Here is a 14,580-nt window from a genome sequence, read left to right on the forward strand (position 1 = left end):
GCAGTTGAAAACATGGAAAAGGATTTGGAAATATAGGTTGGAGAGCCCAGAAGAAGGGGCTACAGATTTGAAAGGTGTGGCGTTCTACCAAAAGATATGTCAGGATCTTACTTCTCAGTGTGAATATAACCACATTAAAAAGGGGTCTTTGAAGACATAATTGTATTGAAGTTTTGTCATAAGGCAATTCAAGACTTAAAGTGGGCTATGAAACCAGTGGTTGCTAATTTTATAGAAGAAAGGACATAGAAAAAAGACAGAAGAAGAGACAAACTGAAGAAACATTGATGCATTTATAAGCCAGGAATTCTGAGGTGTGCTGGAGCCACAGAGTCTGGGAGAGAGACATGGCCGGACTCTCCCTTGGAGTCTCCAGCTTGGAACTTCACAGATGAGCACCTTGATTTTTGGATTTCTGCAAAGCAGAAAGATGAAATGATAAAATTCTGCCATTGTAATTCATGCAGTGAGTGGCAGTTTGTTATGGAAATCTAGGAGACTAACACAGAGTGCTTCAGCCATGGAAGGAATTCTCAGCAGAACATATTGTGAATGGGGAGATAAAAACTCAAGTGACAACAACATTGAGTAGAAAGTAAAGGACAGAGAAAAGATCGACAGAGGGGTAAGATAAAAACAGAGAATGAAGAGGTCAGAAAATCATGAGCTTCAGGCAGGAAGACATCCTCATTGGTGTCAAGTTTTGCAGAGAAGGCATTTAATATGGAGTCTTTGGAGCAAATATATCCGATTCACCGGAAGGTCATTGATGTCTTTAAATGGAAGCAGTTTCAGGAATCTAAGGAATCAGTAATGTATGCAAAAGGTCAGCAGAATATTCTTTCAGAGACATTTGACTCACTTGTGACACCCAGCTTCCTCAGAGCATTAGGAAGGCTACCTGGGGAATGGTAAGAGGAAAGTGGCTGTTTGTGGCTTGAACAGGCTTTGTATATAGGGCAAAGATTAATAGGCTAGGATGCTTAAGGATCTCTACTGACTATTTGCAAGTGTTAATGCTGGGTAAAGTAGTCATCATAGGAGAAGTAAAATAAAATGTAAGAACTGGTCCATCCAACAAATACAGTCAAATATCCTTCTGCAGCTGGAGTGGAGAATACAATGTTTCTTTGTGCAGAGCTGTTGCTGTAAAGCAGGGGAGGTGGAGCTTCTGAGCTTCCCTTCCAGATCAGTAAAGCTATGATCTGTCCGTACCAATGGAGGGGAGATAAAAGAGAGTAGAAGTAGAAAGGGGAATCCTCTGAGCTCTAGGGCATGGCAAGTGTATATGCCTTCTCCAGTTTTTTCTCCACAACATAAACTGTAATCAGGAGAGTCATTGTTCTTAGTGATGGCAAAGCCACAAAGCCTAGGATCCTACATCACATTGTGGAGAAAGTCTCCCATTAATAGGAACAAATCCACAATGGATCGTTTTATGAGTGAGAAATAAAGATGGTCTGAGTCAGTGAAATACAGGAGTTTATTTGTTTTAGCAGCTAGTGTTAGTGTAAGATAGTCTGAATATTTTACAGAACCCAAATTTCAACCTGCTGGATTCCTGTCTCCTGTCATAGAGCTAAACTGATACCAGCTTGAGTCACAAGTAACCAACTGACTGGGAGCACTTAGCATCTGTCCCATCCTCACTAATGTTCTCATTTTTTTTTCATAATAATTATTTTAATGCCAAATATATCTGGGCAGGACTTGGAGGAGCAGCCATGCATGTGATGGATCTCTGTCTTCAACTTGCTTATATTCTAATGGGGACAGACAGACAGTAAGCACATAAACAAATATTTTGGGGCTATAATTCCAGGTAAATATATGTGGTATAGTACTAAGCAATAAAAATAACAGAATATATGGATAAAGAGTCAGGGGAGTAGTGTTCCACAGGAGAAAAGATCTTTGTTCAGGAAAGCTACAATGAAGATTTTTGTAAAGTTGCTAGAAAAGAAAAAAAAAGGTGGAGTGAGGTAACTGTAAATCTTGTAAAGAGGCCGAAAGGAAATGTGTGTCTGGTGTTTGGAATGAACACTATGACCAGAGCAGGAGGAGGAACCATCCTAAAAGCATGAGGAGAGAAGATGTTGAGCTAAATCTGGGAGGACCACAGGGAGAAGTCTGAACACTGCCCTATTGAGTAGGACGCCCCCAACCTGGCCTAGCCTCCCCTTTGGGAAGGACTATACAAAGCACCTGCTCATCCTTGAAGACCTGCCATTTGCTGGCCTAGTACCTTGTGCCTGTCTTTTCACTGCCCTTTTAACTTCCTCTGGGCTTCCTCCGGACACTTCCCAGACAGATTGCATGCTACATTTGCTAAGGATAAGTAAGGCAATGAAAATCGCTTTGCTCATGGAGAACTGAGTCCTCTGCAGAGAAAATAAAGCTTGTGGGCTTACCAGGGGGAGAAGCAACCCCACGAGGTGCTGAGCACGAAGTCTATATTTGAGCTGAAAAGACGCAGGCGGGCGGGCGGGAACCCAAACACAACTGCTTTTCCTTATGTGATGGCAAGTGAGTAATTTTGCCTCCTGAGTTTGAGGAAGTTTCTCCTGCTATGAATCGGCGCCATCCCTCATACTAGAAGGCTGTAGAGATACATAGGAGCGCTCGGGGCCTCCACAGATGGGAACACTTTTAACAGTCACAATAACTCACATTTGCAAACTACACTTCGTTCGCTCCATCTGTGTCGCCCCAGCCTTACATCAATCTAGGGGGACTGGCCAATTCTATTTTAAACACCAGGAAACTCTGGCCCAGAGAGATGAAATGATGAGCCTAAGGCCACCAAGACGTGATTACATTATTCTTGTGAACGACAGTCCAAGATGTCATTATTACTTCCCCTGTTTAAAATTGTTCATAGGCACTTAAAATTCAAATCCTTTCTCATGTCCTACACAGACTTACACCAGACATCAGACAAATAGCCTAACTTTATAAGGACATTTTATTGGAGACCAGCCAGGCCCATTTGTCTGCAAAGCATGTACACACACACACACACACACACACACACACACACACACACACACTGCCCTTGGGCCTTACAATTTAATAGCAAGCTTTTACCCAGGGCCATAGTGGTTCCAAATTTCTAATTGATTGAGTTTGTACCTATGTGTGACCTCTGCATTAAGGTCAGCTCCTTCATAGGCTGATGTAACTGCTGCTTTAAGGAAACAGTCATACTGTTCCGGAAACAGAAAGTCCCAAATTAGAAACCACCTAATCATCTTCGGTGAGGAATGATTAACAATGGGGAGCCAACATTCATTTAAAAAAAAAAAAACATGTTATTGCCACTTTCTACACCAACATAAAATACAAGGGATGGGGGCACTATGAACAGAGAAGATTGTGGTGTCTCTAAGGTATTTAGCCATTTGCAGGGATCAAAAATATTAATGTGAGTTGTTTGGTTAAGTCTTTTTTCCACGACAAGAAGAAAAATGGATGGAGCAGAGATGGAGCAAATGCATTGACTGGCAAGGGCTGCATGATCTCTGGGGAAAGCAGATGATGGCAGGATGTGGAAGTCACTTAGTGATCTTGTTTTCTACAAGGAACGTGCTGAGTGCAGGGAGCCTGCTGGTGCTGCCGCCTGGCTCCTGTACTACTCCGAAGCAGAGGCTGGGCAATGGATTCTACTCACTTCCCTGGGGGTGGATTCTATTTTCATAATTCTTTCTCCTCCATGGGTTCTAGCTTAATGTGCCACCCAGCAGATGCAGCCACATTTCAAAGAAGGATTGTTTTCATCAACAGATGACCCATAAGGAAAGACTTTAGTAAGGACAGGCCATACTGAGCACAAGGAACTTTTTCTGATGTCAGTGGGAACCAGAGGCAGACACTGGGTAACATAGCCTTTCTGGGAGCCATGCTCAAGGAAGTAAATGTCACCCAGGTTCACTCCTCATGGCCTATTTCACACTGTCACCCTCCAAGGATTAAGCCTGCTTTCATTTTTTAATACAGTTACCAAGATTTCCCCTATTTCTCAGCTAGTACCTACTGCTAAAGCTGGAATTAGATTATTAGATTATGATGCAGCCCTGGCTTTCAACTTCCATTGAAGAGAAGAAACAAACCATTCTTAGGGCTTGGGGGGTGGGGGAAAACAGATTGATTGAAAATAGTGCAGAAAGGAAAATGAATATAGTGGAAACTGTTGTTTCCAATTGTCCTGAATTCTTTCTCTCTTATGATTACAATGCTTACATTCCAGGGATACTTGAAACAGTTAGTTCCTGGAATATGAATTTTCCCTATCTTCCACCATGCCAGATTCAGGAAACACCCATAGCATAGACCTTTGCCAATGATTGTGTTCTCTCTTTTGTCTCATGATTACAAATCCAAAACTTATAGGTGACCCACTCCAATCCTGTCATCATTAGTCAGGGATTTAGGATAAAGTGTTTGGGATGAGGTGTGCTGCAGCACTTGAACTGTAGAAAGGACAAGATGAAGTCACTGCTGCAATTGCAAGCAGATCCAACAAGGACCACAGAGCCATCAGATGGCTCAGGGTAGCTGCTTCAAGGCAACCCCTTAGCCTCAATGCACCACCATACCTAAATTCATGCCTGTTCCTGAGTGTGTTGATGATATGTGGTATAAGTAATATCAAATAAGTTTTTTAAATTTTTTTTGTCAAGCAACAAGATCTTATATTTTAACTTAAAAAGGTCTCAGAGTCTCATAAGTTTCGCAAAGACATGGTGTATGGTCCTTATTTTCTTTTGTTTTCTGGGACTTGTAAGCCCCTTTGTTAAACAGAAGATAGACAATTATACCTGATAGTTTTCCTTTTATAATTACAATGATGATAGCTAGTAAGTATGCATGTACTAAAGACCAAAATATATGCAAGTCATCATACATGGCTCGTCTTATATAATTCTTGTAATAAGGATCTAAAATAATTTTGCCTCCAATTTAAAGATGAATAGACTGAGATTCAGATAGTAAAGTAATTGCTGCAACTCTCATAGATGATAAATGGCAGAATGAGCATTCAAACTCTGCTTTCTTTCCTGGGCAGAGAAAGCTTTTCTCATACTGGAGTTTGGAGCTACAAATAGGCAGAGCAACATTTATGTCCATCTTGGCCATTCAGTACAACTGCAGTGAAATTATGTTATGATTTTTTCTAGCACAAATATATTCATTCATAAAATGAAGCTGATATCATAAAAAGGAAAGTATTAAACTTGTGCCTGTGGGGTATATTCAAATGATATTCATTGATATTACTGAGGAGGATTGGAATTAGTTACCTAATGCAAGCTTTATAATAGGTGAGGGGAGAAATGCCATCAGGGCAGATGGTAAGCTGTGGTAGACAGGGGATGGAAGACAAGCCAGCACAGCTTTCTCCTCAGAGGGCTAAGCTCCCTTAAATTGATAATATAGAAACTGAGAGCCAGGCTTGGTGGCACATGCCTTTAATCCTAGTATTCAAGGAGGCAGATGCAGGTGGATATCTATGAATTAGAGGCCAGTGTCTTCTACAAAGTGAGTTCAGGACAGCCATAGCTACACAGAGAAACCCTATCTCGAAAAGAAAAAAAAAAGAAAGAAACTGAGAATGCTATATAGCTGTTTTGACTTCAGCATCTGAGTGCTTTACACTGACATCTGTTGAGAATGAGATGTCTGAGAGAATGACAGAGTTGGAGAATAGAACTGATAACTGCCCATATACTTGAAAAGTCTATAAGGTGCTGATTTGGACATGTAAGATAGACAGCTGGCCATGGTAGTCCGAAGCAAAGAAAACCAGGATCAGAAATAGTAATTCTGGAATTTATCACCAAAGTCTTGGGATGGGTAATGTCAGAAAGAACATAGGCAGAAACTTGACAGGATGCGAGCTTGTACTAAGAGAATGGTGCTCCAGTAATGCTACAGCATCCACATCAGAATATTTAGTTTAGTCTCTATGAGCATGAAAGGCATCATAGAAAGAGCATGGGACCGCCAAAAGAAGTCCTGGTGAGCCCAATAAAGCCACCCTAATAACCAATACACAGAAATGTGAAAAAGAAAGTCATTTATGTTTTAAGCCGAGGGTCTCAACCTGTGAGACAATTGAAAAACACAGATGTTTACATTATGATTCATAACCATAGAAAAGTTGCAGTTATGAAGTTCCAAAAAATAAATTTTTATAGCTGGGGGTCACCCCAACATCAGAAACTATACTGAAAAGTCACAGCATTAGGAAGGTTAAAAATCACTGTTTATGCCATCTCCATACTACCATCTGTACTGAGGCTCCTGCACCTTTCATGGATCCTCTTCCACGGCATATTCCAATGTCCCAAATGATCCTCCTGTTCCCATTTCAATTCAGATAGCAGCCAAAAGGATATTTCATTAGCACATATAGTCTTTGTGCTTAAAAACTCCTAGCCGAGATTTAAGAGTATTTCTTGTGTAGTAATCAATGCATAATATAGTATACCTATCCTAACTTTTATTCTTTTAATATGTTCAGGGTCATGAAATAGTAGCTGAGTTATAATTCCCAGGGTTGTGTAATTTACCTATATTTGAATAATCCAGGCCCATGCTAAAAATCCGTATTCATAGACCAGTGAGATCTTTTGGTGATGGGTAGGTAATTTGCATTTTAAACAAATCTTTTAGTTGATTTTAATTCTTTGTAGGCTTTGAAGATTATTGTATAAAATAAGTTCAAAACCCCAGAGACACTGTTGAATCTACAAGCTATGCAAGCTAGGAAAGGAGACTGAGGAGTTCCCTTGAAAACCTGATAAGAGTGACAGCATACTGATTCAATGTCAAAACCGGCTTAATAGGGAAGTTGACTTTCAGAGTCTGGGTCTCAGCTGATACTAGCCACCATGTATTGAATACTTACTATTTTTAAGGAAATAAAGTAGGCTGTAAGCATGCACACCTTAGAATCTTAACAGTGAACCTTCAAAGTAGGTATTATAACCCCATTTTTAATGAGAAGAGAGGTTTGCAGAGGGGCTGTTGTTTGCTATGAGTTGGCAGAGTGAGATGTGGCACTCATCTGCCTGATCATAGTGCAGGTACTTTTCATAGCACCATGGAGCCAGCTTGCCCTTTCAGGTTTTCTCTGAGGTGGCACAGAATGCACAGCTCATCTCAGTGGCCTGAGCTCAGATCCTCACCAAGCTTACTCCAGACAATGGCTGCACTTGCAGGAGTGCTGTGGGGTGTGTGTTGGAGAAAATGTATGTCAACCATCTAGATGTGGTTACTAAACAACCAGTCCAAGAAACACAAATTGTGAGCTATCCACAAGTCACGTTTGGCGCTGGGGAAATGGTTCAGTTGATAAATAGATTTTGGCGTATCCTCAGAACTCACATTATAAAAAGCTCAGTGTTCAACTTCTAACTCAACATTGAGTATACAAACAGGGACATTTCTGGAGGTCAATGGGCAGCCAATCTAACTCAATTGGTAGGCAGTGGGAGAGCAGTATTTAAAAAAAAAGATAGGTAGCAACTCAAGAAGACAGCTTAAGATTGCCATCTGGCCTCCACATCTAAACACACACACACATGCACATCCACCTGTGTGCACCTGCACACACATGGATGTGCACCACACATGCATATGCACACACACACACACACACACATACACACACACACACACACACACACACACACACACACACACAGGCTTATCTCTTGAAAAAGGAATACAATGAAAGAGAACAAAATGAATAAAGAAAGGCAAGAAAGTGCATAGTTGAGTGACTAGAGGAATAACAGAAACAATTAAGAAATGGATGGAGAAACAGATGCTTGCAGAAGTCTGATCACCTGACTACCAGTTCCTCAGTCAATTTAGGAATAAAATTACCTACTTTTATTATTGATTATGACTGGAAAAGTGAGCCTCTAACTGAGCAAGCACTGACTACAGCAATCAGTAAGACCAGACATGCATAGATAGAGAGACTTCACTTCCCAATGATGGTGGAAGAATATTAGAAAAGGTGAGGGGTTAAAATAGACCCCCACAGAGGAAGAAAGAAGCACCAGAAACCCTGGAGTGGTAACAGCCAGCCCAGATCAGCCTCTATGAGTGGAAAGCATGTAACAACTCACTCGAAGTGGTAGAGAGACCACTAATTGATGACGAAATGAACAGAGAGAGGTCACTGCTGCAGGTCACTGATGACAGTAAGATGCCTGGGTACAGAAGGGCTGGGATCATTAGATGCAGAGGCAGCACAGGTTAATGTGATGGTCAAAGATATCAGCCTATGCTGAGAGCCCTTAATTCTGTACTAAATTAAGACAGTTCAGATCATTTAATTAACTGTATTCTGAAGTTTTCTCACTTTGAAGAGGAAAGAAACTTGCATTTCATTTCAATTTCTGAGAAAATGAGACTTCATATCAGCACTTCAGAAATTGTTATAAAAATACAAGAGGTTGCCGTTGGTAACTAGGAAAATCCAGAAGGATAGAAAAGAATGAACATTATTTTTATTTTTATCCTGTATGTGCATGTATGTGTTCATGTTCATGGGTATACACGTGTGGGGGGGATGTTCAGGTGCACGTACTTAGGTCTTCATGGTTGTGCAGCAAACATTTTACCAACTAAGCCATACTCCAGACAAAGAATCAACATTTTAGTGATAGTCTGTTTATGCTTGCAGACAGGAGCCTATCATAAGTGTCCTCTGAGAGGCTCCACCCAGCATCAAAACAGATGCTGAGACCCACATTAGGCAGAGCTCACGGAGTCTTGTGGAAGAGTGTTGGAAAAGATAGAAGGACCTGGAGGGGACAAAAACTCCACAAGAAGACCAAAAGAGTCAACTAATCTAGACCCATGGGGACTTACAGATACTGAAGCACCAACCAAAAAGCATGGATGAACTGGACCTAGACCCTTGATGCATATATAAATGATGGGCAGCTTGGTTTTCATGTGGGTCTCTTAGCAAGTGGAGCAAGGGCTGCCTGCTTTTGCATCACTTTCCCCTAGCTGGGCTTCCTTGTCTGGCCTCAGTGGAAGAGGATGCTTTCACTTAGTCCTGATGCAACTTGATGTGCTGGGGTAGGTTAATAAGGGAGGCTTCTCTTTTCTGAGGAGAAGGAGAGAGGACAAGGGGAACAAGGGTAGGAGGATGGGACCAGGAGGAGAGAAGGGAGGGGCCTTCAATCTGAATGTAAAGTGAATATATAAATAAATTTAATTTTAAAAATCAACACTTAAATACAATATACAAGACCATTTAGGCACATTACACCATGTGATCAGAGCAGGCCTAAAACATATTTCCAGATAAAGAAACATACTGCAGGTCTCCAAAGTCTGGCTACATGCTTGCCTCCAGAACTCCTATGCCATTGCTTGCTTTCTCTTTTCAGAGCATAATCCAAAAGTTGTCTCTTCAAATATTTGGCATGCTAAACCATGTTTCCCTTGCCACAAGCCATCCTATTAATTGAATCCAATTAATAGAATCCAATTAACAGAAATGCAATCTAGGACCCAACTTTCCAGCAATGTTTACTACTCAGTTCTCCATAAAATGGTAAAAGTAGGATTGGAAGGAAGGATAAATCCAAGCAGGACCCTAAACGGAAGCTTAGGGTTAGAACACATTACATTTATATGGAATGGAATCACTGATACACTCCCAAGATTCTTTTTTTTTTTTTTTTTTTTTTTTTTGGTTTTTCGAGACAGTGTTTGTCTGTGTAGCCTTGGCTGTCCTGGACTCACTTTGTAGACCAGGCTGGCCTCGAACTCACAACGATCCACCTGCTGGGATTAAAGGCGTGAGTCACCACTCCCGGCTTAACTCCCAAGATTCTTATGCTTGATTTGAAGTTCTAACCTGAACCTTTGATTTCCCCAGCTTGCCCGACTTCTTCTTCTCAGTCATAATAACTAGCGTCCATCTGATTGATTGCTCAGGCCACGTGTTCACCATGTGTATTTTCCATTTCCCTTACCCCTTCTTGTTTCCTATCCAACCGTGAATCCTCAAGCCATTAATTTTCTCTTTCCTTATTGTCAGCATTCCACAATTACTTGTTTTGCTGCCTGTGCTTTCTTCCTGGTCCCATTTCCTTTACTACCCACTTCTGATGCACAACAACACAGTGGTTGAGAGACTGTCTTCCTACCTAAAGTAAGTCATGCCACATTAGAATCTCCAAAGGTCAGGTGTCATGTTGTTAGCATTGTTCTTCTGTTAATGTATGAGTTCTTGTAAGCACTGTGGTTAAGGGGGTGTTAACCTCAGAGGAAACTAGATTGATGTTAAAAGGGGCAACTCCCTGCCTTCTCTACAAATCTTCTCTAAGTCAAGTTATCCTAAAAAGGTTTTCAAGTGTATTTCATTCACGTCTCTTGGAGCTGGTCTAATATCCCCACTCTTTGCCACAGTATCATTGCCTCTTGTACATCTGTTGTTTCTGTCTCTTGATCACCAAAGTCCAACCACTATAGCTCCCTCTCCCTCCCTCATTTCCCAAAGTCACTGAGCTCTGAAATAATTCCCCATCTTGGGGTCCTTTCTGGGACCATCTTTTTACCTTGATAACTTCTGCCTTTATTTTTCATGTTGTTTCCATCTCCTAGCTATAAGCTCAAAATATACCTGCTCAGAAAGGATTCCCCACCTACCTCACCTAAAGCAAGTTCCTCTCTGTTGGGTGGCTGCTCCCTCCAAACTGCAGCATTTAATTAACTAAGGCTCAGGAAGTAAACAAATCTTAGAAACCTCAGGAAGTTTCAGAAACTTACAAGATTCTCTAAGTCCTTCCCCAATGTTATACAATCAGTAATAAGCACTAAGCAGGGGACCTTCCAATCATCAGAGCTGCCTGAGTCACACAGAGAATCCCAAGGATGCAGCTTTCTTGAACTGTCTCTCTGCTCTCACAAACCATTACCCATGCTGTGGTGTGCTCTTGGTGATGCAGTTGCTCTTGAGTTACTTGTAGTCCTGAATTTACTTGGCCTATCCTATACCTATGAAGTAGCTCCAACAAACCTACTGGATGAAATTATTTAATTGACCTCACGTTGGAGCCTTGCTCACCTCTCTTCAGGAAAATCACACAACATTCTCCCTTCCTGTAGATATCCATAACTGTTCCATGTGCTCATCTGATTCCTGTCTCAAGCACCCAAATGTGTTTTCATGAGCAAAGAGATCCTACCTGCCTGTCTTCTCGTCCTATTACCCTATGGCTCAATATGAGTTATCTTCTCCCCTCTGTATATCTTTGCAGTGATTCCCAGACAAGTATTTGCTATCTGTAATACATTCTGTCTCTGACACCAGGATTCCTTCAAAGAAACTTAGCCTTTGGGGGGACCAAAGAAACTTCTTTTCAACAGAGCATCATGGAAATAAACTATACATTTTCTATTTCCACCCTAAATGTTATTAAAATGGACATTCTTAGCACCCATAATTTTACAAATGAATAAGCCCCCCTTTTGCACTCTCCCTGATTCAGACCTCATCTTAGCCTTTCTGTAACACAGACTTTTAAAAGAACATAGAAAACAGGATGCTGGGAAGGAAGAAATCATCTATCCTTGAAGCTTCCATCCTGAATTCAGGTGTGTCTCAAGAGATATCTTTTGTCACCTCTTCAAAAGTGTTGAATAGTCACCACCCTCAGTTCAATGTCTTGGCACTTAGAAGTCTTCTGCCATGTTTGAGTTCAGTGTGTCAGGAAAATATTGAAATTATGAAGATTTAACACATCACCTGTGGGAAGGAGACTGATTTCAAAACAAACAGCACATATCACATTCTGTTTAGTGAATAAAATATCATGATATAAATAGCTGCCACGTATGCTACACTTTACAGTACACCAACACTGGGTGAACATCTGCTTTACTGATTCTTCATGTTTACTTATTTAGGGGTATTACCCAAATGTGGAGGAGGGGCACATTGCAATTGCTCTGTAAGTATCGACCTGTTCATGGAGGACCAGTCCTCAAATAGAGGTATATCTATACCTCTCTTTGATAGAAGTGAACCCCATGTCTTAGAAAAGCTAAGGAACTTTGGAAACATGCTCAAACAGAAAAAGGAGAGTCCAGACTGATGTGTGCCTACCCTCCACCTGCTTTCCAGCTGTAATTAAGAATCATTCATTAAAATTCCTAAGCTCATTTTGGATCCAAGTCCACCACATTCTCTAATCCTGAAGCACAAAGACTTAACATATCCTCAAATCTAAGGGCTGTCATCTTTACACCTAATACTTCCTTATTCACTTTCCAAATGATTGGATCAGCATGCTGTTCCAGATGGGAGAATAACCTCATAAAGAGACTTTCCTTCAAAATGGCATTTGCCCTTTAAATTTGAAAGTCATATGACACTATTTCTTACATTAGTTCAGGGTTGCTGAGTTTCTGGTTATTTTTTTAGTCAGTAGATGTACAGGGAATACACATGGGTTAGAAAGTCCAAATCCATTTTTCAGAAGAACCCAAGGGTGGAAATACTGCTTGATTGGCCTTTTCACTAGGCTGCTTGCTATTCACACTCAGAAGAGTCGCTTCAAGGGAGCCCCCAGCTCATGAGGTTTCAAGCTTTCCCATGAAAAACCACAAGGTAGGAACTGGGATTACTCTGGACAAAAGGGTAAGGAGAGTCTTGAGTCATCCCATGAAAATAAGCACAATGATAAAAAAAAAAGTCACTCTGTTTCACAGTCCTGTCCTGTAGGCTGTGGTGAAAACAATACCCTTGAGATTACCCAACACAACAGGCTCTATACCAAATGCCTTACATGGATTCTCTTAGTTCTCACAACAGACTTTGTATGAATAGTACAACTATATGCAATTTTCAATAAACAATATGAGGCTCAGTTTAAGTGTCTTACCTTGTCCACACAGCTACTGCATGAGAGAATAATTTCATCAAGAGTTACAAAAGCCATAAAACTATGGAGAAGTGCTACGTTCAGGTGAAATGGACTGGGCTTTAGGGGACCTCTGTCCTTATTCTGAATTGTTCACTTGATATATATTAATGAAATGCACAAATTCCTACCATGCTTTGATCCCCATTTTCCTTGTCTTTATGGCAAATGATTAGACTGTGCTGGCCAATTTTTTTTAAAGGGAATTGCATGTGGATAGTTAGCAAGCAGAAAACATAAGACTACAGCAGCAGATACAAACAGAGGATCACTAGAGGTAATGCTTGACCTAAAATTTTAGAAGTAAGGAAGAATTTGCTGAATTAAGTAGGTGTGTACAAACTGTGGGTCTAGGAAAATGTCCTCTAAGTGTGCAGCCAGAGAATATAGTCATTATGACATTTGTGCCTATGAAGTGAGGAAGGCTGAGCATACATTGCAGCTGGATAGTTCTTTAAGTAGTTTAGTTAACTGGTTATCTTGTTTCACTAATCTGTGCAAAGTGGAGCCATTTAGAGGTATTGAAAAGACTGAATAAGATGGTCCTCATAGTTCCTGGCCAAGATATGTTTTCAGTGTTAGTGAGCTGTCTCCACTGTTACTTCTATTGTTCTTATTAAGTCTTTTGAGAAAATGATGTGTTCAGCACAAAGTAAGTGGTTTGGTATGGCTGCCCATTTACCCTTTCAGCAATCATTTATTGACAACACAAGTAAAAAAGAAAAAATAAGCTCTAAATTGATAAGAGGAAGTGAGAGTGGAGCAAGGACAGTGAGAAGAAATAAAGACTGTAGGTAAGGAAGGCAGATCATGAAGACTCAACTCAACAAAGAAGTTAATATCATCTTGAAACTGAAAAGAAGCTCGGGTGTACTTTTTAAGCAAGGGAACTACATGATCACAATTCAAGGTGATCCAACAGCAGGACAGAGATAAGGGATGAAGTAGTTGAGGATAAAAAGAAGATCATAACCTGACCTGAAGCAGGGTTGGAAGATTTACATGGAGTCATTGATGATGAACAGAAGTAGTCATAAAAGACACTAATGTGGTAAAAAAGAAAACAAAAAAAAAAACCAAAAAAAAAAAAAAAACAAACAAACAAACAAAACAAAAAACCCTACAATATAGAATTTGATAACTGGTTAGATGTAGAAAAAGAAAAAGGAAGGAATTCAGGAAATAAGTGAAAGGATGGACAGGTAGACAAATGGATGCTTGACTTGGAATAAATTGACTAATGGATGGGGAAATGGGTAGATGGGCTGATAGAGGACTAGGTACATGAATGGGTAGATGCATGGAGACAATAATAGATGGTGTAAAACAACTTAGATACAGAGCCCCTGTAGACATGTACAATTCATGTTCTTCCTCAAATTTCACAATTAGTCACATATCAGCTCCTCAGTATTCTTCCAAGTTAATGATTACAATTACAAGTTTATATTCAAAAACATTGGTAGTGTGTATTTTTAAATTCTTTAAGTCTCATAAATATGTAATATTGTTGTAATTTTGGCTTCTGCAAACCCTTGTGGGCCTCAGGAAAGTAGAGGGATCACTGCTCTGGAAGGGGTTACCTCAACCCCATGAACTCAGAGGTAAGTAGAACTTT

Source organism: Acomys minous (genome assembly GCF_964271855.1).
Source record: "Acomys minous genome assembly, chromosome: 14".
NCBI lineage: Eukaryota > Metazoa > Chordata > Mammalia > Rodentia > Muridae > Acomys > Acomys minous.